The 23,905-nt window shown below is 38.2% G+C and overlaps 2 long non-coding RNA genes across 2 annotated transcripts; both read left to right on the top strand.

The window, feature by feature from the left end:
* Positions 1 to 240: 240 nt before the first annotated feature.
* LOC140068913 (uncharacterized) lies at positions 241 to 1,864 on the top strand. Its single transcript, XR_011848623.1, has 5 exons — positions 241 to 573; positions 678 to 1,028; positions 1,133 to 1,481; positions 1,577 to 1,663; positions 1,794 to 1,864. It is a non-coding gene; the product is annotated as an uncharacterized lncRNA (long non-coding RNA).
* A 7,991-nt stretch (positions 1,865 to 9,855) lies between these two features.
* On the top strand, positions 9,856 to 10,887 carry LOC140068912 (uncharacterized). Its single transcript, XR_011848622.1, has 4 exons — positions 9,856 to 10,049; positions 10,154 to 10,502; positions 10,600 to 10,686; positions 10,817 to 10,887. It is a non-coding gene; the product is annotated as an uncharacterized lncRNA (long non-coding RNA).
* The last annotated feature ends 13,018 nt before the right edge of the window (positions 10,888 to 23,905 follow it).

The raw sequence follows: 23,905 nt of genomic DNA, 5'->3' as shown, positions 1-23,905 counted from the left end.
AAGATCACACAAGAAGAGACAGAACACAGTCCTGGTCCATCGCTTATCCTAGAATCTCCATCGTTGAAGATTCCAACTTATAGCCGATTCATTCGGACACAATGTTTGGACAGAGACAAAGTAAGTAGAAATCTATCTTTGTTTTTATTCACATTACTTTTTTCAATTGTGTGTCTATGAAAAATACTTGAACCAAAAAAAGTCTCTTTTTTCTTTTCTGAAGCACAGACAAGTCCACTTCATCAAGTACTGATTTGAGCTGTTGTCGAGGTAAAAGGTCGAAGAATACAGATGCTGATCCTACGGCTGGTAAGAATGGTCCACCATTCTGCACAAAATTGTGACCAATCTTTTAAGTAAGTTGAATGCAATCATCAAGTATCAGAGAGATGAAAGTCTTCTGATAGAGATTGCATTTTTACTACTAACCATTCTTCAAAGTTTTTTTCACTAAAGATCACACAAGAAGAGAGAGAACACAGTCCTGGACCATCGCTTATCCTAGAATCTCCATCATTGAAGATTCCAACTTATGGCCGATTCATTCGGACACAATGATTGGAAAGAGACAAAGTAAGTAGAAATCTATCTTTGTTTTTATTCACATTACTTTTTTCAATTGTGTGCCTATGAAAAATACTTGAACTAACAAAACGTCTCGCTTTTCTTTTCTGAAGCACAGACAAGTCCATTCCATCACATACTGATTTGAGCTGTTATTGAGGTAAAAGGTCGAAGTATACAGATGCCGACCCTACGGCTGGTAAGAACGGTCCACCATTCTGCAAAAAATTGTGACCAAACTTTTAAGTAAGTCTAATGCAATCATCAAGTATCGGAGAGATGAACGTCTTCTGATAGAGATTGCATTTTTACTACTAACCATTTTTCAAAGTTTTGTTTTACTAAGGATAACACAAGAAGAGACAGAACACAGTCCTGGACCATCGCCTATCCTAGAATCTTCATAGTTGAAGATTCCAACTTATGGCTGATTCGTTCGGCCACAATGTTTAGACAGAAACAAAGTAAGTAGAACTCTATCTTTGTTTTTATTCACATTACTTTTTTCAATTGTGTGCATATGAAAAAACCTTGAACTAACAAAACGTCTCTCTTTTCTTTTCTGAAGCACAAGCAAGTCCACTTCATCAAGTACTGATTTGAGCTGTTGTCGAGGTAAAAGGTCGAAGTATACAGATGCCGACTCTACGGCTGGTAAGAATGGTCCACCATACTGTAAAATTGTTACCAATCATTTCAGTAAGTTGAATGCAATCATCAAGTATCAGAGAGATGAACGTCTTCTGATAGAGATTGCATTTTTACTACTAACCGTTTTTCAAAGTTTTGTTTTACTAAGGATAACACAAGAAGAGACAGAACACAGTCCTGGACCATCGCTTATCCTAGAATCTCTGTCATTGAAGATGCTAACCTATGGCCACTTCATTCAAACAGATTGTTTGGACAGAGATAAAGTAAGTAGAAATGCATCTTTGGTTTTAATCATATAACATTTTTCAATTGTGTACCTATTAATATTGAACTAACAAAACTCTTTTATTTTCTGTAGCTCGGACAAGTCCACTTCATCAAGTACCGATTTGATCTGTTGGCAAGCTAGAAGGTCCAAGGTTCAAGATGCGGACCCCTATGGCTGGTAAGAATGGTCTACCATTCTGTAAAATTGTGACCAATCTTTTAAGTAAGTTGAATGCAATCATCAATTACCAGAGAGATGAAAGTCTTCTGATCGAGATTGCATTTTTACTATTAACTATTTTTCAAAGTTTTTTTTACTAAAGATCACACAAGAAGAGAGAGAACACAGTCATTGACCATCACTTATTCTAAAATCTCCATCGTTGAAGATTCCAACTTATGGCCGATTCATTCGGACACAATGTTTGGACAGAGACAAAGTAAGTAGAAATCTATCTTTGTTTTTATTCACATTACTTTTTTCAATTGTGTCCCTATGAAAAATACTTGAACTAACAAAATGTCTCTCTTTTCTTTTCTGAAGCACAGACAAGTCCACTTCATCAAGTAATGATTTGAGCTGTTGTCAAGGTAAAAGGTCGAAGTATACAGATGCCGACCCTACGGCTGGTAAGAATGGTCCACCATTCTGTAAAATTGTGACCAATCTTTTAAGTAAGTTGAATGCAATCATCAAGTATCAGAGAGATGAACGTCTTCTGATAGAGATTGCATTTTTACTACTAACCATTTTTCAAAGTTTTGTTTTACTAAGGATGACACAAGAAGAGACAGAACACAGTGCTGGACCATCGCTTATCCTAGAATCTCCATCGTTGAAAATTCCAACCTATAGTCGATTCATTCGGAAACAATGTTTGGACAGAGACAAAGTAAGTAGAAATCTATCTTTGTTTTTATTCACATTACTTTTTTCACTTGTGTGCCTATGAAAATAACTTGAACTAACAAAACGTCTCTCTTTTCTTTTCTGAAGCACAGACAAGTCCACTTCATCAAGTACTGATTTGAGCGTTTGTCGAGGTAAAAGGTCGAAGTATACAGATGCCGACCCAATGGCTGGTAAAAAAGGTCCACCATTCTGTAAAATTGTTACTAATCATTTCAGTAAGTTGAATGCAATCATCAAGTATCAGAGAGATGAACGTCTTCTGATAGAGATTGCATTTTTACTACTAACCATTTTTCAAAGTTTCGTTTTACTAAAGATCACACAAGAAGAGAAAGAACACAGTCCTGGTCCATCGCTTATTGTAGAGTCTCCAACATTGAAAATTCCAACCTATGGCCGCTTCATTCCAACAGAATGTTTGGACAGAGACAAAGTAAGTAGAAATCTATCTTTGTTTTTATTCACATTACTTTTTTCAATTGTGTGCCTATGAAAATAACTTGAACTAACAAAACGTCTCTCTTTTCTTTTCTGAAGCACAGACAAGTCCACTTCATCAAGTACTGATTTGAGCTGTTGTCAAGGTAAAAGGTTGAAGTGTACAGATGCCGACCCTACGGCTGGTAAGAATGGTCCACCATTCTGCACAAAATTGTGACCAATCTTTTAAGTAAGTTGAATGCAATCATCAAGTATCAGAGAGATGAACGTCTTCTGATAGAGATTGCATTTTTACTACTAACCATTTTTCAAAGTTTTGTTTTACTAAAGATCACACAAGAAGAGAAAGAACACAGTCCTGGTCCATCGCTTATCCTAGAATCTCCATCATTGAAGATTCCAACTTATGGCCGATTTATTCGGAAACAATGTTTGGACAGAGACAAAGTAAGTAGAAATCTATCTTTGTTTTTATTCACATTACTTTTTTCAATTGTGTGCCTATGAAAAATACTTGAACTAACAAAACGTCTCTCTTTTCTTTTCTGAAGCACAGACAAGTCCACTTCATCAAGTACTGATTTGTTCTGTTGTCGAGGTAAAAGGTTGAGGTATACAGATGCCGACCCTACGGCTGGTAAGAATGGTTCACCATTCTGTAAAATTGTGACCAATCTTTTAAGTAAGTTGAATGCAATCATCAAGTATCAGAGATGAACGTCTTCTGATAGAGATTGCATTTTTACTACTAACCGTTTTTCAAAGTTTTGTTTTACTAAGGATAACACAAGAAGAGACAGAACACAGTACTGGACCATCGCTTATCCTAGAATCTCTGTCATTGAAGATGCTAACCTATGGCTACTTCATTCAAACAGATTGTTTGGACAGAGATAAAGTAAGTAGAAATGCATCTTTGGTTTTAATCATATAACATTTTTCAATTGTGTACCTATTAATATTGAACTAACAAAACTCTCTTTTATTTTCTGTAGCTCGGACAAGTCCACTTCATCAAGTACCGATTTGATCTGTTGGCAAGCTAGAAGGTCCAAGTTTCAAGATGCGGACCCCTATGGCTGGTAAGAATGGTCCACCATTCTGTAAATTTGTAACCAATCTTTTAAGTAAGTTGAATGCAATCATCAATTACCAGAGAGATGAAAGTCTTCTGATCGAGATTGCATTTTTACTATTAACTATTTTTCAAAGTTTTTTTTACTAAAGATCACACAAGAAGAGAGAGAACACAGTCATTGACCATCACTTATTCTAAAATCTCCATCGTTGAAGATTCCAACTTATGGCCGATTCATTCGGACACAATGTTTGGACAGAGACAAAGTAAGTAGAAATCTATCTTTGTTTTTATTCACATTACTTTTTTCAATTGTGTGCCTATGAAAAAAACTTGAACTAACAAAACGTCTCTTTTTTCTTTTCTGAACCACATCAAGTCCACTTTATCAAGTACTGATTTGAGCTGTTGTTGAGATAGAAGGTCCAAGTATACCAATGCCGACCGTATGGCTGGTAAAAAAGGTCCACCATTCTGTAAAATTGTGACCAATCTTTTAAGTAAGTTTTATGCAATCATCAAGTATCAGAGAGATGAAAGTCTTCTGATAGAGATTGCATTTTTACTACTAACCATTTTTCAAAGTTTTGTTTTACCTAAAGATCACACAATAAGAGAAAGAACACAGTCCTGGTCCATCGCTTATCCTAGAATGTCCATAGTTGAAGATTCCAACTTATGGGCGATTCATTCGGACACAATGTTTGGACAGAGACAAAGTAAGTATAAATCTATCTTTGTTTTTATTCACATTACTTTTTTCAATGGTGTGTCTATGAAAAAACTTGAACTAACAAAATGTCTCTCTTTTCTTTTCTGAAGCACAGACAAGTCCACTTCATCAAGTACTGATTTGAGCTGCTGTCGAGGTAAAAGGTCGAAGTATAGAGATGCCGACTCTACGGCTGGTAAGAATGGTTCACCATTCTGTAAAATTGTTACCAATCATTTCAGTAAGTTGAATGCAATCATCAAGTATCAGAGAGATGAACGTCTTCTGATAGAGATTGCATTTTTACTACTAACCGTTTTTCAAAGTTTTGTTTTACTAAGGATAACACAAGAAGAGACAGAACACAGTCCTGGACCATCGCTTATCCTAGAATCTCTGTCATTGAAGATGCTAACCTATGGCCACTTCATTCAAACAGATTGTTTGGACAGAGATAAAGTAAGTAGAAATGCATCTTTGGTTTTAATCATATAACATTTTTCAATTGTGTACCTATTAATATTGAACTAACAAAACTCTCTTTTATTTTCTGTAGCTCGGACAAGTCCACTTCATCAAGTACCGATTTGATCTGTTGGCAAGCTAGAAGGTCCAAGTTTCAAGATGCGGACCCCTATGGCTGGTAAGAATGGTCCACCATTTTGTAAAATTGTAACCAATCTTTTAAGTAAGTTGAATGCAATCATCAATTACCAGAGAGATGAACGTCTTCTGATCGAGATTGCATTTTTACTACTAACCATTTTTCAAAGTTTTTTTTCACTAAAGATCACACAAGAAGAGAGAGAACACAGTCATTGACCATCACTTATTCTAAAATCTCCATCGTTGAAGATTCCAATTTATGGCCGATTCATTCGGACACAATGTTTGGACAGAGACAAAGTAAGTAGAAATCTATCTTTGTTTTTATTCACATTACTTTTTTCAATTGTGTGCCTATGAAAAATACTTGAACTAACAAAACGTTTCGCTTTTCTTTTCTGAAGCACAGACAAGTCCATTCCATCACATACTGATTTGAGCTGTTGTTGAGGTAAAAGGTCGAAGTGTACAGATGCCGACCCTACGGCTGGTAAGAATGGTCCACCATTCTGCCAAAAATTGTGACCAAACTTTTAAGTAAGTTGAATGCAATCATCAAGTATCAGAGATGAACTTCTTCTGATAGAGATTGCATTTTTACTACTAACCATTTTTCAAAGTTTTTTTTTTACTAAAGATCACACAAGAAGAGACAGAACACAGTCCTGGACCATCGCTTATCCTAGAATCTCCATCGTTGAAAATTCCAACCTATAGTCGATTCATTCGGACAGAATGTTTGGACAGTGACAAAGTAAGTAGAAACGTATTTTTGCATTTAATCATATTACTTTTTTCAACTGTATGCCCATGAAAATACTTGAACTAACAAAACTTCTCTCTTTTGTTTTCCGCAGCTCGGACAAGTCCACTTCATCAAGTACCAATTTGAGCTGTTGATGAGATAGAAGGTCCAAGTATCAAGATGCCAACCTATGGTTGGTAAGAAAGGTTTACCATTCTGTAAAATTGTTACCAATCTTTTAAGTAAGTTGAATGCAATCATCAAGTATTAGAGAGATGAAAGTCTTCTGTTAGAGATTGCATTTTTACTACTAACCATTTTTCATAGTTTTGTTTTACCTAAAGATCACACAAGAAGAGACAGAACACAGTCCTGGTCCATCGCTTATCCTAGAATGTCCATAGTTGAAGATTCCAACTTATGGCCTATTCATTTGGACACAATGTTTGGACAGAGACAAAGTAAGTAGAAATCTATCTTTGTTTTCAATTGTGTGTCTATGAAAAAAACTTGAACTAACAAAATGTCTCTGTTTCTTTTCTGAAGCACAGACAAGTCCACTTCATCAAGTAATGATTTGAGCTGTTGTCGAGGTAAAAGGTCGAAGTATACAGATGCCAACCCTACGGCTGGTAAGAATGGTCCACCATTCTGCAAAAAATTGTGACCAATCTTTTAAGTAAGTTGAATGCAATCATCAAGTATCAGAGAGATGAACGTCTTCTGATAGAGATTGCATTTTTACTACTAACCATTTTTCAAAGTTTTTTTTTACTAAAGATCACACAAGAAGAGACAGAACACAGTTCTGGACCATCGCTTATTCTAGACTCTCCATCGTTGAAAATTCCAACCTATAGTCGATTCATTCGGACACAATGTTTGGACAGAGACAAAGTAAGTAGAAATCTATCTTTGTTTTTATTCACATTACTTTTTTCAATTGTGTGCCTATGAAAAATACTTGAACCAAAAAAAGTCTCTCTTTTCTTTTCTGAAGCACAGACAAGTCCACTTCATCAAGTACTGATTTGAGCTGTTGTCGAGGTAGAAGGTCGAAGTATACAGATGCCTTCCCTACAGCTGGTAAGAATGGTCGACCATTCTGTAAAATTGTGACCAATCTTTTAAGTAAGTTGAATGCAATCATCAAGTATGAGAGAGATGAACGTCTTTTGATAGAGATTGCATTTTTACTACTAACAATTTTTCTAAGTTTTTTTTACTTAAGATCAAACAAGAAGAGACAGAACACAGTCCTGGACCATCACTTATCCTAGAATCTCCATCGTTGAAGATTCCAACTTATGGGCGATTCATTCGGACACAATGTTTGGACAGAGACAAAGTAAGTAGAAATCTATCTTTGTTTTTATTCACATTACCTTTTTCAATTGTGTGCATATGAAAAAAACTTGAACTAACAAAACGTCTCTCTTTTCTTTTCTGAACCACAGCAAGTCCACTTTATCAAGTACTGATTTGAGCTGTTGTCGAGATAGAAGGTCCAAGTATACCAATGCCGACCGTATGGCTGGTAAAAAAGGTCCACCATTGTGTAAAATTGTGACCAATCTTTTAAGTAAGTTGAATGCAATCATCAAGTATCAGAGAGATGAAAGTCTTCTGATAGAGATTGCATTTTTACTACTAACCATCTTTTAAAGTTTTGTTTTACCTAAAGATCACACAAGAAGAGACAGAACACAGTCCTGGTCCATCGCTTATCCTAGAATGTCCATAGTTGAAGATTCCAACTTATGGCCAATTCATTCGGACACAATGTTTGGACAGAGACAAAGTAAGTAGAAATCTATCTTTGTTTTTATTCACATTACTTTTTTCAATGGTGTGTCTATGAAAAAAACTTGAACTAACAAAATGTCTCTCTTTTCTTTTCTGAAGCACAGACAAGTCCACTTCATCAAGTACTGATTTGAGCTGTTGTTGAGGTAAAAGGTCGAAGTATACAGATGCCGACCCTACGACTGGTAAGAATGGTCCACCATTCTGCAAAAAATTGTGACCAAACTTTTAAGTAAGTTGAATGCAATCATCAAGTATCAGAGAGATGAACGTCTTCTGATAGAGATTGCATTTTTACTACTAACCATTTTTCAAAGTTTTGTTTTACTAAGGATGACACAAGAAGAGACAGAACACAGTCCTGGACCATCGCTTATCCTAGAATCTCCATCGTTGAAAATTCCAACCTATAGTCGATTCATTCGGACACAATGTTTGGACAGTGACAAAGTAGGTAGAAACGTATTTTTGCATTTAATCATATTACTTTTTTCAACTGTATGCCCATGGAAATACTTGAACTAACAAAACTTCTCTCTTTTGTTTTCTGCAGCTCGGACAAGTCCACTTCATCAAGTACCGATTTGAGCTGTTGATGAGATAGAAGGTCCAAGTATCAAGATGTCAACCTATGGTTGGTAAGAAAGGTTTACCATTCTGTAAAATTGTTACCAATCTTTTAAGTAAGTTGAATGCAATCATCAAGTATCAGAGAGATGAAAGTCTTCTGTTAGAGATTGCATTTTTACTACTAACCATTTTTCATAGTTTTGTTTTACCTAAAGATCACACAAGAAGAGACAGAACACAGTCCTGGACCATCGCTTATCCTATAATCTCTATCGTTGAAGAGTCCAACTTATGGCCGATTCATTCGGACAGAATGTTTGGACAGAGACAAAGTAAGTAGAAACGTATTTTTTGCATTTAATCATATTACTTTTTTCAATTGTATGCCCATGAAAATACTTGAACTAACAAAACTTCTCTCTTTTGTTTTCTGCAGCTCGGACAAGTCCACTTCATCAAGTACCGTTTTGAGCTGTTGATGAGATAGAAGGTCCAAGTATCAAGATGCCAACCTATGGTTGGTAAGAAAGGTCCACCATTCTGTAAAATTGTTACCAATCATTTCAGTAAGTTGAATGCAATCATCAAGTATCAGAGAGATGAACGTCTTCTGATAGAGATTGCATTTTTACTACTAACCATTTTTCAAAGTTTTGTTTTACCTAAAGATCACACAAGAAGAGACAGAACACAGTCCTGGTCCATCGCTTATCCTAGAATCTCCATCGTTGAAGATTCCAACTTATAGCCGATTCATTCGGACACAATGTTTGGACAGAGACAAAGTAAGTAGAAATCTATCTTTGTTTTTATTCACATTACTTTTTTCAATTGTGTGTCTATGAAAAATACTTGAACCAAAAAAAGTCTCTTTTTTCTTTTCTGAAGCACAGACAAGTCCACTTCATCAAGTACTGATTTGAGCTGTTGTCGAGGTAAAAGGTCGAAGAATACAGATGCTGATCCTACGGCTGGTAAGAATGGTCCACCATTCTGCACAAAATTGTGACCAATCTTTTAAGTAAGTTGAATGCAATCATCAAGTATCAGAGAGATGAAAGTCTTCTGATAGAGATTGCATTTTTACTACTAACCATTCTTCAAAGTTTTTTTCACTAAAGATCACACAAGAAGAGAGAGAACACAGTCCTGGACCATCGCTTATCCTAGAATCTCCATCATTGAAGATTCCAACTTATGGCCGATTCATTCGGACACAATGATTGGAAAGAGACAAAGTAAGTAGAAATCTATCTTTGTTTTTATTCACATTACTTTTTTCAATTGTGTGCCTATGAAAAATACTTGAACTAACAAAACGTCTCGCTTTTCTTTTCTGAAGCACAGACAAGTCCATTCCATCACATACTGATTTGAGCTGTTATTGAGGTAAAAGGTCGAAGTATACAGATGCCGACGCTACGGCTGGTAAGAACGGTCCACCATTCTGCAAAAAATTGTGACCAAACTTTTAAGTAAGTCTAATGCAATCATCAAGTATCGGAGAGATGAACGTCTTCTGATAGAGATTGCATTTTTACTACTAACCATTTTTCAAAGTTTTGTTTTACTAAGGATAACACAAGAAGAGACAGAACACAGTCCTGGACCATCGCCTATCCTAGAATCTTCATAGTTGAAGATTCCAACTTATGGCTGATTCGTTCGGCCACAATGTTTAGACAGAAACAAAGTAAGTAGAACTCTATCTTTGTTTTTATTCACATTACTTTTTTCAATTGTGTGCATATGAAAAAACCTTGAACTAACAAAACGTCTCTCTTTTCTTTTCTGAAGCACAAGCAAGTCCACTTCATCAAGTACTGATTTGAGCTGTTGTCGAGGTAAAAGGTCGAAGTATACAGATGCCGACTCTACGGCTGGTAAGAATGGTCCACCATACTGTAAAATTGTTACCAATCATTTCAGTAAGTTGAATGCAATCATCAAGTATCAGAGAGATGAACGTCTTCTGATAGAGATTGCATTTTTACTACTAACCGTTTTTCAAAGTTTTGTTTTACTAAGGATAACACAAGAAGAGACAGAACACAGTCCTGGACCATCGCTTATCCTAGAATCTCTGTCATTGAAGATGCTAACCTATGGCCACTTCATTCAAACAGATTGTTTGGACAGAGATAAAGTAAGTAGAAATGCATCTTTGGTTTTAATCATATAACATTTTTCAATTGTGTACCTATTAATATTGAACTAACAAAACTCTCTTTTATTTTCTGTAGCTCGGACAAGTCCACTTCATCAAGTACCGATTTGATCTGTTGGCAAGCTAGAAGGTCCAAGGTTCAAGATGCGGACCCCTATGGCTGGTAAGAATGGTCTACCATTCTGTAAAATTGTGACCAATCTTTTAAGTAAGTTGAATGCAATCATCAATTACCAGAGAGATGAAAGTCTTCTGATCGAGATTGCATTTTTACTATTAACTATTTTTCAAAGTTTTTTTTACTAAAGATCACACAAGAAGAGAGAGAACACAGTCATTGACCATCACTTATTCTAAAATCTCCATCGTTGAAGATTCCAACTTATGGCCGATTCATTCGGACACAATGTTTGGACAGAGACAAAGTAAGTAGAAATCTATCTTTGTTTTTATTCACATTACTTTTTTCAATTGTGTCCCTATGAAAAATACTTGAACTAACAAAATGTCTCTCTTTTCTTTTCTGAAGCACAGACAAGTCCACTTCATCAAGTAATGATTTGAGCTGTTGTCAAGGTAAAAGGTCGAAGTATACAGATGCCGACCCTACGGCTGGTAAGAATGGTCCACCATTCTGTAAAATTGTGACCAATCTTTTAAGTAAGTTGAATGCAATCATCAAGTATCAGAGAGATGAACGTCTTCTGATAGAGATTGCATTTTTACTACTAACCATTTTTCAAAGTTTTGTTTTACTAAGGATGACACAAGAAGAGACAGAACACAGTGCTGGACCATCGCTTATCCTAGAATCTCCATCGTTGAAAATTCCAACCTATAGTCGATTCATTTGGACACAATGTTTGGACAGAGACAAAGTAAGTAGAAATCTATCTTTGTTTTTATTTACATTACTTTTTTCAATTGTGTGCCTATGAAAAATACTTGAACTAACAAAATGTCTCTCTTTTCTTTTCTGAAGCACAGACAAGTCCACTTCATCAAGTAATGATTTGAGCTGTTGTCAAGGTAAAAGGTCGAAGTATACAGATGCCGACCCTACGGCTGGTAAGAATGGTCCACCATTCTGCAAAAAATTGTGACCAAACTTTTAAGTAAGTTGAATGCAATCATCAAGTATCAGAGAGATGAACGTCTTCTGATAGAGATTGCATTTTTACTACTAACCATTTTTCAAAGTTTTGTTTTTCTAAAGATCACACAAGAAGAGACAGAACACAGTCCTGGACCATCGCTTATACTAGAATCTCCATCATTGAAGATTCCAACTTATGGCCGATTTATTCGGAAACAATGTTTGGACAGAGACAAAGTAAGTAGAAATCTATCTTTGTTTTTATTCACATTACTTTTTTCACTTGTGTGCCTATGAAAATAACTTGAACTAACAAAACGTCTCTCTTTTCTTTTCTGAAGCACAGACAAGTCCACTTCAGCAAGTACTGATTTGAGCGTTTGTCGAGGTAAAAGGTCGAAGTATACAGATGCCGACCCAATGGCTGGTAAAAAAGGTCCACCATTCTGTAAAATTGTTACCAATCATTTCAGTAAGTTGAATGCAATCATCAAGTATCAGAGAGATGAACGTCTTCTGATAGAGATTGCATTTTTACTACTAACCATTTTTCAAAGTTTTGTTTTACCTAAAGATCACACAAGAAGAGAAAGAACCCAGTCCAGGTCCATCGCTTATTGTAGAGTCTCCAACATTGAAAATTCCAACCTATGGCCGCTTCATTCCAACAGAATGTTTGGACAGAGACAAAGTAAGTAGAAATCTATCTTTGTTTTTATTCACATTACTTTTTTCAATTGTGTGCCTATGAAAATAACTTGAACTAACAAAACGTCTCTCTTTTCTTTTCTGAAGCACAGACAAGTCCACTTCATCAAGTACTGATTTGGTCTGTTGTCGAGGTAAAAGGTTGAGGTATATAGATGCCGACCCTACGGCTGGTAAGAAAGGTCCACCATTCTGTAAAATTGTGACCAATCTTTTAAGTAAGTTGAATGCAATCATCAAGTATCAGAGATGAACGTCTTCTGATAGAGATTGCATTTTTACTACTAACCATTTTTCAAAGTTTTTTTTTACTAAAGATCACACAAGAAGAGACAGAACACAGTCCTGGACCATCGCTTATCCTAGAATCTCCATCGTTAAAAATTCCAACCTATAGTCGATTCATTCGGACACAATGTTTGCACAGTGACAAAGTAAGTAGAAACGTATTTTTGCATTTAATCATATTACTTTTTTCAACTGTATGCCCATGAAAATACTTGAACTAACAAAACTTCTCTCTTTTGTTTTCTGCAGCTCGGACAAGTCCACTTCATCAAGTACCGATTTGAGCTGTTGATGAGATAGAAGGTCCAACTATCAAGATGCCAACCTATGGTTGGTAAGAAAGTTTTACCATTCTGTAAAATTGTTACCAATCTTTTAAGTAAGTTGAATGCAATCATCAAGTATCAGAGAGATGAAAGTCTTCTGTTAGAGATTGCATTTTTACTACTGACCATTTTTCATAGTTTTGTTTTACCTAAAGATCACACAAGAAGAGACAGAACACAGTCCTGGACCATCGGTTATCGTAGAATGTCCATAGTTGAAGATTCAAACTTATGGCCTATTCATTCGGACACAATGTTTGGACAGAGACAAAGTAAGTAGAAATCTATCTTTGTTTTTAATCACATTACTTTTTTCAATTGTGTGTCTATGAAAAAAACTTGAACTAACAAAATGTCTCTCTTTTCTTTTCTGAAGCACAGACAAGTCCACTTCATCAAGTACTGATTTGAGCTGTTGTCAAGGTAAAAGGTTGAAGTATACAGATGCCGACCCTACGGCTGGTAAGAATGGTCCACCATTCTGCACAAAATTGTGACCAATCTTTTAAGTAAGTTGAATGCAATCATCAAGTATCAGAGAGATGAACGTCTTCTGATAGAGATTGCATTTTTACTACTAACCATTTTTCAAAGTTTTGTTTTACTAAAGATCACACAAGAAGAGAAAGAACACAGTCCTGGTCCATCGCTTATCCTAGAATCTCCATCATTGAAGATTCCAACTTATGGCCGATTTATTCGGAAACAATGTTTGGACAGAGACAAAGTAAGTAGAAATCTATCTTTGTTTTTATTCACATTACTTTTTTCAATTGTGTGCCTATGAAAAATACTTGAACTAACAAAACGTCTCTCTTTTCTTTTCTGAAGCACAGACAAGTCCACTTCATCAAGTACTGATTTGATCTGTTGTCGAGGTAAAAGGTTGAGGTATACAGATGCCGACCCTACGGCTGGTAAGAATGGTTCACCATTCTGTAAAATTGTGACCAATCTTTTAAGTAAGTTGAATGCAATCATCAAGTATCAGAGATGAACGTCTTCTGATAGAGATTGCATTTTTACTACTAACCATTTTTCAAAGTTTTTTTTTACTAAAGATCACACAAGAAGAGACAGAACACAGTCCTGGACCATCGCTTATCCTAGAATCTCCATCGTTAAAAATTCCAACCTATAGTCGATTCATTCGGACACAATGTTTGCACAGTGACAAAGTAAGTAGAAACGTATTTTTGCATTTAATCATATTACTTTTTTCAACTGTATGCCCATGAAAATACTTGAACTAACAAAACTTCTCTCTTTTGTTTTCTGCAGCTCGGACAAGTCCACTTCATCAAGTACCGATTTGAGCTGTTGATGAGATAGAAGGTCCAAGTATCAAGATGCCAACCTATGGTTGGTAAGAAAGTTTTACCATTCTGTAAAATTGTTACCAATCTTTTAAGTAAGTTGAATGCAATCATCAAGTATCAGAGAGATGAAAGTCTTCTGTTAGAGATTGCATTTTTACTACTAACCATTTTTCATAGTTTTGTTTTACCTAAAGATCACACAAGAAGAGACAGAACACAGTCCTGGTCCATCGCTTATCCTAGAATGTCCATAGTTGAAGATTCCAACTTATGGCCAATTCATTCGGACACAATGTTTGGACAGAGACAAAGTAAGTAGAAATCTATCTTTGTTTTTATTCACATTACTTTTTTCAATTGTGTGTCTATGAAAAAAACTTGAACTAACAAAATGTCTCTCTTTTCTTTTCTGAAGCACAGACAAGTCCACTTCATCAAGTACTGATTTGAGCTTTTGTCGAGGTAAAAGGTCGAAGTATACAGATGCCAACCCTACGGCTGGTAAGAATGGTCCACCATTCTGTAAAATTGTGACCAATCTTTTAAGTAAGTTGAATGCAATCATCAAGTATCAGAGAGATGAACGTCTTCTGATAGAGATTGCATTTTTACTACTAACCGTTTTTCAAAGTTTTGTTTTACTACGGATAACACAAGAAGAGACAGAACACAGTCCTGGACCATCGCTTATCCTAGAATCTCTGTCATTGAAGATGCTAACCTATGGCCACTTCATTCAAACAGATTGTTTGGACAGAGATTAAGTAAGTAGAAATGCATCTTTGGTTTTAATCATATAACATTTTTCAATTGTGTACCTATTAATATTGAACTAACAAAACTCTCTTTTATTTTCTGTAGCTCGGACAAGTCCACTTCATCAAGTACCGATTTGATCTGTTGGCAAGCTAGAAGGTCCAAGTTTCAAGATGCGGACCCCTATGGCTGGTAAGAATGGTCCACCATTTTGTAAAATTGTAACCAATCTTTTAAGTAAGTTGAATGCAATCATCAATTACCAGAGAGATGAACGTCTTCTGATCGAGATTGCATTTTTACTACTAACCATTTTTCAAAGTTTTTTTTTTACTAAAGATCACACAAGAAGAGAGAGAACACAGTCATTGACCATCACTTATTCTAAAATCTCCATCGTTGAAGATTCCAATTTATGGCCGATTCATTCGGACACAATGTTTGGACAGAGACAAAGCAAGTAGAAATCTATCTTTGTTTTTATTCATGTTACCTTTTTCCAATTGTGTGCCTATGAAAAATACTTGAACTAACAAAATGTCTCTCTTTTCTTTTCTGAAGCACAGACAAGTCCACTTCATCAAGTACTGATTTGAGCTGTTGTCGAGATAGAAGGTCAATGTATACAGATGCCAACCCTACGGCTGGTAAGAATGGTCCACCATTCTGTAAAATTGTGACCAATCTTTTCAGTAAGTTGAATGCAATCATCAAGTATCAGAGAGATGAACGTCTTCTGATATAGATTGCATTTTTACTACTAAACATTTTTCAAAGTTTTGTTTTACTAAGGATAACACAAGAAGAGACAGAACACAGTGCTGGACCATCGCTTATCCTAGAATCTCCATCGTTGAAGATTCCAACTTATGGCCGATTCATTCAGACACAATGTTTGGACAGAGACAAAGTAAGTAGAAATCTATCTTTGTTTTTATACACATTACTTTTTTCAATTGTGTGCTTATGAAAAATACTTGAACTAACAAAACATCTCTCTTTTCTTTTCTGAAGCACAGACAAGGTCCAAGTATCAAGATGCGAACCCCTATGGCTGGTACGAAAGGTCCACTATTCTGTAAAATTGTAACTAATCATTTAAGTAAGTTAAAGGGGTTTTCTCATTCTGGGTATTCACAATCAGTTTGATAAATCTTCCATATGTAAACATTTCTTCCATTAGATGTTATTAAAAAAAATGTTCCCGTGTGAAGATAATTTCTCATAAATATAGTCATGTTGTCCCTTAGAAACGAGAAAGCTTCCCCGGATACGACCACCTCTGCTGGATGGATTTCCCAAATAAACAAAAAGTTTTTGTATATGAAATGTTCGGGAGTTACTACATGTCCCACAGCCGTCCTGTAGTAATGATTGCTTAATCCAGGAGGTCAGGCAGGGCTCAATAGCGCATGTCTGGCCACCGCTGCCAGAGTGTGACGTGGTCGTAACCGAGGAAGCTATCTCATTTCTAAGGGACAACATGACTACATTTATGAGAAATTATCTTCACACAGGAACATTTTTTTTAATAACATCCAATTGAAGAAATGTTTATATATGGAAGATTAGTGAAACTGAATGTGAATGCCGAGACGAGAATACCCCTTTAAATGCAATCATAAAGTATAAGAGGGATCAAAGTCTTCTGATAGAGATTGCATTTTTACTACTAACCATTTTTCAAAGTTTTGTTTTTGCTAAGGATCACACAAGAAGAGACAAAACACAGTCTTCCACCATCGCTTATCCTATAATCTCTATCGTTGAAGAGTCCAACTTATGGCCGATTCATTCGGACCGAATGTTTGGACAGAGAGAAAGTAACTAGAAATCTATCTTTGAATTTAATTATATTACTTTTTTCAATTGTGTGCCCATGAAAATGCTTGAACTAACAAAACTTCTCTCTTTTATTTTCTGCAGCCCAGTCAAGTCCACTTCATCAAGTATAAATTTGAGCTGTTGACAAGATAGAAGGTCCAAGTATCAAAATGTGGACCCTATGGCTGGTAAGAAAGGTTCACTATTCTGTAAAATTGTTAGCAATCTTTTAAGCAATTTGAATGCAATCATCAAGTATCAGAGAGATGAAAGTCTTCTGATAGATATTGCATTTTTACTACTAACCGTTTTTCAAAGTTTTGTTTTTGCTGAAGATCACACATGAGGAAACATTACACAATCCTGGGCCATCGCTTATCGTAGAATCTACAATGTTGAAGATTGCAACCTATGGCCGCTTCATTCAGGCAGTAGTTTAGCAAGTCCGATCTTTATGTCTCTGTTAATATTCTACGTTCTTTTCACAATAATATTTTGAGTGAATTCTCTGGTTAAAGAGTAGACTTTTCATTGTGAAATAATGGCCATTTACAGATGGAAAGGAATTGTGTGTGAATTGCATTGGCCATGGTGGAGTTCAAGCATTTTTTCTAAAAGATTTCTTAATCTGATTTTCCATGTTTTTCTAATAAGCTTCATCAACTTTTTCTGATACTGAACAAATTTTCGTACCTTCAAGCAAAATGGGACTTCAAAACAAGCCAGATCAAGCTGAGTTATGGTCCATAGTCATGGACAATGACAAAGTAAGTAGAAATGTATCTTTGCTTTGAAGCATTTTCCTTATTTGTTTGTGTTCCTACTTCGCCATTTTATTTTGTGCAGTCTAATATAGTCCACTTTTTCAAGTACCGGATTTAGCAGTCAACTGGATGGTGTCACAGAGTGCACTTGTAGGGACAATTGTGTAAGGTAAAAATCTCTTTGGGAAGATTCTGTGGACCCTCTAGACCACCACGGTAGATGATGATGGTACTAGCCGCAACCCGGGACCGGAGTCCAAGTGGTACCTGGTCTTTGCCAGCGCCCGCCGCAAAGCGGGATGGTCTTGCTGCGGCGGGGTGCCACTTGGTCGTTCCACGGGTGCAACTAGGCCCACAGTGGCAAAGGAAGGATGCAGGACACAGTAGCGTAGGGGCGCTGGAGACACCAGTGGAGCGTAGGAACACTGAAGAAACCGCTGGACTGGAAACCTAGAAGGTACAGCAGGAGGCACGAAGGCAGACTGAAGACACAGGAGCCTATGGGAAAGCTGGAGACAGGAATACGGAGGAACACTGGTAATGCTGGAGACAGGAACACAGAGGAACACTGGAGACAGGAACACTGGAGACACAGGAGCATATGGGAATGCTTGAGACAGGACCACAGGAGCGTATGGGAACGCTGGAGACAGGAACACAGGAGCGTATGGGAACGCTGGAGACAGGAACACAGGAGCGTATGGGAATGGTGGAGCATACGTAAACGCTGGATGGCTTTCTCTTCCACAGGAATGGCTTAGGGAAGCCTGGCATGGAAACCAAAGAAGATCCTAGGAGAATATCCGGAGGGGAGTGAAGTGAGGTGTCAGATAATAAGGGCGCAGCCGGATTAGCCTACTAGGAGGACGCTGGCCCTTTAAGGCAGGACGAACCGGCGCAAGCGTGCCCTAGCAGCGGGAGTGTGCGGCCTAGTCGGGGAAGCCGGCGTGCGGCCTGGACGGGACCGAGGCAGCATCAGGAGCCAGGAGAGGTGAGTCCGGGCTGAGGGACGGGGACACCGTGCCACATAGGAGGGCACGGATGTATCCGCGATCCGTACCAGGGATCGCAGGTATGGCCGTGACAGATGGGAGGTCCAAGTATCAAGATGCAAATCCCTATAGCTGGTAAGAAAGATCCACCATTCTGTTCAATTGTAACCAATCTTTTAATGAAGTTGAATGCAATCATCAAGTATTAGAGACATAAAAGTTTTCTGATTCATGAAGCAGCATCCGGCAGTAATAAGATGCCCCATGCAGCAGTCTCCCCCAGTAATTTAATGCACCACGCAACAGCCTTCCCTGCTAATGAAATCCCCCATGCAGCAGCCTCCGCAATATGACAATACAAGTCACCAAAGAGTTGTGCAGATCATCAGGGAGCATCGGAAGTTGAGTATATAAGATATTTTTATGTACAGGCTGTCTTCTACTTAAGAACACTCGACTTACATACAACCCCTAGTTACAAACGGACCTCTGGATATTGGCAATTTATTGTACTTTAGTCCTAGGCTACAATGATCAGCTGTAACAGTTGTCAAATGTGTCTGCAATGAAGCTTTAGTGTTAATATTCATTCTTATGACAGCCCAACATTTTTAAAATCCAATTGTTGCAGAGACCAAAAAAGTTCTGGCTGGGATTACAATGATAAAATATACAGTTCCAACTTACATACAAATTCAACTTAAGAACAAACCTACAGACCCTATCTTGTATGTAACCCTGGGACTGCCTGTATTCATGTACTTGCCTTGGGCTTTTACAGCTCATTTTTTGTGTGCTGAAGAACTCAACTTATACACAAGCATATACAGTAAATGCTCTGGATAAAGAGTAGATTTTACTGTATTTACAGAGGGAAATGATTTGTGTTTGAATTTCAAAGCCCACAGTGGAGTTCATACATCTTCTCCAAAACAGCATCAAAGCTGATTCTCCATGTTTTTCTCATCAGCATCATCTCTTTTGCAGATCTTGAAGAATATTCTGGACCTTCAAGCAAGATATGATTCCAAAGAAGCCAGATGAAGCAGAGTTACATCACACTATGTTATGTGAGTCAGTGATTGGTTAAGCTCAGATACAAATTGGGAAGAACACTTGTATTAATGTCTAATAATAAAGCACTTATGCTTTATTTATTTTAAACAGTGGGTACGGAAAATATTAAGACCCCACAGGTAAGATCAAGAAAGTTCTGAATTTTTTCTGTCAAGATGGGTGCAGTGTGTAAATTAATGAGCAAAAAATAAGAATTGTAGATGTATTTGCTAATTTATTAAACATGAAAAACTGACATATCACACGGTCATAAGTATTCAGACCTTTTGCTGAGACACTTATATTTAACTCACACTGTTCATTTCCTTTTGATCCTCCTTGAGATAGTTCTACTGCTTCATTGCAGTTTAACTGTGTTCAATTAAAATGATTAGACTTCAATAGGAAAGGCACACACCTGTATATATAAAACCTCACAGTTCATAGTGCATGTCAGAGCACAAAAGAATCATGAGGTCTAAGGAACTGCCAAGGGAGCTCGAATTTCAGCTAAAGGGACATGACGGTTGCAGTTGACGGAAAGATGAATGCGGCCAAGTACACAGATATCCTGGATGAAAACCTCTGGACCTCAGACTGGGCTGCAGGCTCACCTTCCAACAAGACAATGACCCTAAGCACACAGCTAAAGTAACAAAACAGTGGCTTCAGAAAAACTCTGATTATTTTTGACTGGCCCAGCAAGAGTACTGACCTAAACCCAAAAGAGCTTCGCCCGAGAGACTTGAAAATGGATTCCACCAATATTCAACATCCAACCTGAGGGAACTGGAGAGGATCTGCAATGAAGAATGGCAGAGGATCCCCAAATCCAGGTGTAAAAAACGTGTTGCATCATTTCCATGAAGACTCATGATTGTACTAGCTCGAAGAGTGCTTCTACTTAGTACTGAGCAAAGGGGATGAATACTTATGACCATGTGATATTTCAGATTTTATTGTTTAATAAATTACCAAAAATATCTACATTTGTTTTTTTTCTGTCAAGATGGGGTGCAGAGAGTAAAAAATCAACTTGCCAAAGCCTCTTAGTATATCAGGTGTAGCTGGGGTAATGTTAAGAGCTCTTGATAAGTCTAGTTTCTCTGTACCCTGTAATTTAAAGGGGTTGTCCGAGTTTAAAAAAAAAACTATATGTGGCTGGGAGCGGGCTGCCTAAAACAATAAAGATGTACTTACCTCCCGGTGCCCTCCCGTATCCAGCGCTGCTGTCGCTCCGGTCCGGCCGCCATGTAAACAAACATGGCCGCCGGAGCAGCGCTGGACTCAGTTCCGGCCGGACCCGACAACCTTCCGGCCCCCATACACAATGCTGTGTATAGGGACGGATAGGCGTACCCGGCCACGGTCGGCCGGAAGCTGAGTCCAGCGCTGGATACCGGAGGGCACCGGAGGTATGTACATCTTTATTATTTTAGGCAGCCTGCTCCCGGCCACATATATTTTATTTTTTTTTAAACTCGGACAACCTCTTTAATTATCAAATTAGTGTCCTTCATTTTGGATGCTGTCAGGACGCAGCCTGTTTGTACATTAAGGCTCAGTCCTTTTTTTTTATAAATTTGACCAGTGTCTCTTCCTGTGGTAATAACTTTTCAACACTAACATAATTTTGAGAATATTTTCTCGTGAGACATTGTAGTTTATGTTAGTCATATAATTTTGCTGATAAGTTACTTTTTTTTGGGGGGGGAGGCGGTGTTAAAAATACAATAATTCAGGAACGATGAAAAAAAATGTAAATTTTCAAAGTTTCAAATATTCTACTTTTTAGACAAAACAGCAAATTTTTTTTAGAAACCTTTTGCCATTCGTCTTCTTTATATTTCCATAACAGTAGAAACCCCTAAGTCAGTGATGGCGAACCTTTTAGCGACCGAGTACCCAAATCCCCTTCATTTATCGTGAGGTGCCAACCAAAATTAGAACAGTATCTTATTGCTCCCTGTTCATCAACACCATTCAATCTTACTGGCCTCCTGAGGACACCAAAACAGTAGAAAGAAAGGAGGGAAAATTTGCATCATTTTAGCTCCTTTCCAGTTTCCCTCTGTACACAGAGAATCATTATCTCCTTCAAAGATAATTAGGCCCTGTCTGCACATTCTCCCTCTTCGTACAGTCCCAAGTAGCCAAGTAAGTTACTTAAAAGATGCTGCTTTCAGTGATATTTTAAAGTTGCTTGGAACTACAGGAAAATCCCTTGAGTCCTGTCTGGTGTGCTGGGGCGATGGCCCGGGTGCCCACAGAAAGAGCTTGGAGTGCCGCCTCTGGCACCCGTGCCATAGGTTCGCCACCACTGCCCTAAGTACTGAACCTATTTTGAAAACTAGACCCCTCCATGAATTAACCCAGGGGTGATATCCATTATGTCATATTGTACCCAGCTCCTGCCACACAGAGTTAGGCCACTGAAGGGTTAAGGGGGGACGGCATTTTAATTTTCGCCTCAGGCAGCAAATTTTGCTAGAATCGGCCCTGCTGCTTCAATAAAACTCCCCGGAAGTGCTCCTCCAGTAAAATTCTACCAACAGTGCCCCCTAACAAAGAAAACACTTACCTCCAGCGCTCCTCTTCACCCCGTGGCTCTGATTTCTTGGCAGTGCCAGCAGAGGCACATCTACACTCACCGGCCACTTTATTAGGTACACCTGTCCAACTGCTCGTTAACACTTAATTTCTAATCAGCCAATTACATGGCGGCAACTCAGTGCATTTAGGCATGTAGACATGGTCAAGACAATCTCCTGCAGTTCAAACCGAGCATCAGTATGGGGAAGAAAGGGGATTTGAGTGCCTTTGAACGTGGCATGGTTGTTGGTGCCAGAAGGCCTGCTCTGAGTATTTCAGAAACTGCTGATCTACTGGGATTTTCATGCACAACCATCTCTAGGGTTTACAGAGAATGGTCCGAAAAAGAAAAAACATCCAGTGAGCGGCAGTTCTGTGGGCGGAAATGCCTTGTTGATGCCAGAGGTCAGAGGAGAATGGGCAGACTGGTTCAAGCTGATAGAAAGGCAACAGTGACTCAAATCGCCACCCGTTACAACCAAGGTAGGCAGAAGAGCATCTCTGAACGCACAGTATGTCGAACTTTGAGGCAGATGGGCTACAGCAGCAGAAGACCACACCGGGTGCCACTCCTTTCAGCCAAGAACAGGAAACTGAGGCTACAATTTGCACAAGCTCATCGAAATTGGAGAGTAGAAGATTGGAAAAACATTGCCTGGTTTGATGAGTCTCGATTTCTGCTGCCACATTTGGATGGTAGGGTCAGAATTTGGCGTCAACAACATGAAAGCATGGATCCATCCTGCCTTGTATCAACGGTTCAGGCTGGTGGTGGTGGTGTCATGGTGTGGGGAATATTTTCTTGGCACTCTTTGGGCCCCTGGGTACCAATTGAGCATCGTTGCAACACCACAGCCTACCTGAGTATTGTTTCTGACCATGTCTATCCCTTTATAACCACAATGTACCCAACATTTGATGGCTACTTTCAGCAGGATAATGCGCCATGTCATAAAGCTGGAATCATCTCAGACTGGTTTCTTGAACATGACAATGAGTTCACTGTACTCAAATGGCCTCCACAGTCACCAGATCTCAATCCAATAGAGCATCTTTGGGATGTGGTGGAAAGGGAGATTCGCATCATGGATGTGCAGCCGACAAATCTGCGGCAACTGTGTGATGCCATCATGTCAATATGGACCAAAATCTCTGAGGAATGCTTCCAGCACCTTGTTGAATCTATGCCACGAAGAATTGAGGCAGTTCTGAAGGCAAAAGGGGGTCCAACCCGTTACTAGCATGGTGTACCTAATAAAGTGGCCGGTGAGTGTATGCTCTGGTATTACATGGCCCTATTGCTCGCTGATGACCTCATAGCCGGTGCGAGCGGCAGAGAGCTTAGACGTGCCTCTGCCTGCACTAAGCGCAGAGCCGCAGGGTGAAGAGGAGTGCGAGTACTGATTTTTTTTCTCCAAGATTCATATACCAGCAGTATTCAGCCACCAGACCATGACCCAGGACCGGCCTGAGGGTTGGAGGCTGCTGCCCCACATCATGCATTTTCTATGTGTTTTTACACAACAATCTGGCTTGCAAGGACAGCTATAGTTTACCCCCAACCCCCCCGAAAATGAGAGCCATTGATTTTCTATTATCTTCTTTTCCAAGTTGATCCTCTGTCTGCTCTTTGGACATAACTTTTTCATAAAGTTCCCATA

The sequence above is a fragment of the Engystomops pustulosus genome, chromosome 7, assembly GCF_040894005.1.
Source record: "Engystomops pustulosus chromosome 7, aEngPut4.maternal, whole genome shotgun sequence".
Lineage (NCBI taxonomy): Eukaryota > Metazoa > Chordata > Amphibia > Anura > Leptodactylidae > Engystomops > Engystomops pustulosus.
This window is presented reverse-complemented; position numbering and strand designations above follow the sequence as displayed.